Raw genomic sequence first — 2,315 nt, 5'->3', positions numbered from 1 at the left:
TCTCTGGGTCGGGCTGGCGCGCATGGGCGGGGGCTTGCCCGCAGGGTGTTCTAAGCTGGAGTCCGCTGGAGTGGGGAAAACCGGGTCCCTCTATGGCTCGTCACGTTAGAAGGCTCTCTCAGTGGATTCTGCTTCTTTTTTCTCCCAATCTCTCAGGTTTTGTAAGGTTTCCAATGTCTTCAGATCTTTTCTGTGTGATGTATGGGCGCGAGTGCAAGTACGGAGCTCCTTACTTCTCCGCCATCTTGCCCTCTCTCTTATGTGTGCCTATTTTAATCATGAATGGGTGTTGGATTTTGTCAAATGCTTTTTATGCATATATAAATATGAGCATATGATTTTTATTCTTGTTGATGTGATAGATTACATTAATTGGTATTTGATTGTTGAACATGCCTTGCAGACCTGGGATAAATTCCACTTGCTCATGGTGTATAAGATAAAAAATTCTAGGCAGTGCTCCCGGAGGTCCTGGGGATGTCTCTTGCTTCACCAGTGTTTGTACAGAACAGACCCAGGGACGCCCCTTCTAGCAGCCTCTGCCCACCCTCCAACCCTTCTTCCAGTCGCAACCTTCGGAGCCATCTTCTTGCCCACTCTGCCTCTGGGACCAGCCAACATCTGATTTTGAACTTAGCTCCTCATTACCGATCAACCGTGATGAGCTCCCAGATTCTCCAGAATTATTCCACCAGTGTGGAGGTCGCCTTCAACCACCCGGTCGACATGCATCTGCAGGCCTCCTACACTTACCTCCCTGAGCTTCTATTTCGACTGTGACAATGTGACTCTGGAGAGCGTGGGCCACTTCTCCCACGAGATGGCTGAGGAGAAGCGGGAGGGCGCTGAGCATCTCTTGAAGATGCAAAACCAGTGCTGAGGCCGTGCGGCCTCTTCCAGGACATGCAGAAGCCGTCCCAAGATGAGTGGGTTAAAACCCCTGGACGCCATGGAAGCCTCGCTGCTTCTGGAGAAGAATTTGTACCAGGGCCTTTTGGATCTGCATGCCCTGGGCTCTGCCGGCGCAGACCCCCATCTCTGTGACTTCCTAGAGGATCACGTTCTAGATGAGGAGGTGAAACTCATCAAGAAGATAGGCAACCGCCTGCCTAATCTCCGCAAGCTGTCTGGCCCCCAGACTTGGCTGGGCGAGTATCTCGTCGAAAGGCTCACCCTCAAGCACGACTAGAAGTCTCTGGAGCCCAGCGGCCTTGGAGAGGGTCCTTCTGACATCCCCCAGGTGCTAGGGCTTGTGCTTGAGTCTCTCCGTGCAGACAGTAGGCAGTTTTTTAACCACCCTCGAGCCCGTCCCCAAGCAGTAGACCAAATGAAAACAATAAAGCTTTTTGCAGAAAAAAAAATTCTAAAAAGAAAAAAAATAAAGGAGTTTACTATTGATGAAATAAAAAACTCTTTTTTCCCCAGTCAGAATGTGGCCATTTATCCCATTCTCCCCTTCTCATAATCAGAATATGAGAACATGTTTTCATAATGAAGAGCATCTGATTTATTCTTCCAATTATTAAAATCCAGATTATGTTATTGATATCCTTTAGACTGCATAGTCTTATAATAATTTTAACTGCAGTTTATTTTCACATGGAGCAACATTTTTATGCTTTTATTTTGCACCTGGTTTAAATATTTCTGTAACAGGTTCAAATCATTAAGATGAATGTAGTAATTAAGGGTCCACTAAAGATGAATCATCATCTATATATGCTACCCAAATTTTGATCATGCTAATATGCCACTGCTATTAAAACAATTCATTCTCATTTTATCAAGTATTTTGTAGACTTTTATTTTCCTTTAGTCCTCACATTAGAAAGCTGTTTTTCTCCCCTCTGAATGCCACAAAACACTACCCATGTGAGATGAGGATTTTGCATTATAATAGTGACACCTGCAATCCTTAGTGTAACAGAAAATTGTTAATAGGATCAGTTTCATGCTGCAAAAGTGACAGTTAAAAACTTCTTTCAGCAAAACAGGACTCTCCTGCTATTGCTTCATTTGTTTCGCTTTTTTGTGTTCTTTAGTCTACCCTATTCCCGGAGTTATTTTCATTTCCTCCAATACTTAATATCTTAGTATTGTAAGCACATTGGAGATGGTCATGTTTCATCCTCTGTGTTTGATCTCTTCTGCAGAGAGTCTCCTGAGAGAACTTTCGGGGATAACTGGATTTTCCTATGTCTGGCTCAAGCTTTATTGGACTTATGTTCGTCTGTGAGGCCACACTGTATTGGAGAAGAGGCTCTGTACCTCAATTTATTTTCCATTTATCTAACTTGCCAGTTAAACTGGTACTC

General features: G+C 44.3%; 1 pseudogene; it reads left to right on the top strand.

Moving 5' to 3' along the window:
- Nucleotides 1–660: 660 nt before the first annotated feature.
- LOC120236706 lies at nt 661–1,198 on the top strand (annotated as a pseudogene).
- Nucleotides 1,199–2,315: the final 1,117 nt, after the last annotated feature.

Source organism: Hyaena hyaena, unplaced genomic scaffold (assembly GCF_003009895.1).
Source record: "Hyaena hyaena isolate Hyena2069 unplaced genomic scaffold, ASM300989v1 scaffold_159, whole genome shotgun sequence".
In the NCBI taxonomy this organism is placed as follows: Eukaryota; Metazoa; Chordata; class Mammalia; order Carnivora; family Hyaenidae; genus Hyaena; species Hyaena hyaena.
This window is presented reverse-complemented; position numbering and strand designations above follow the sequence as displayed.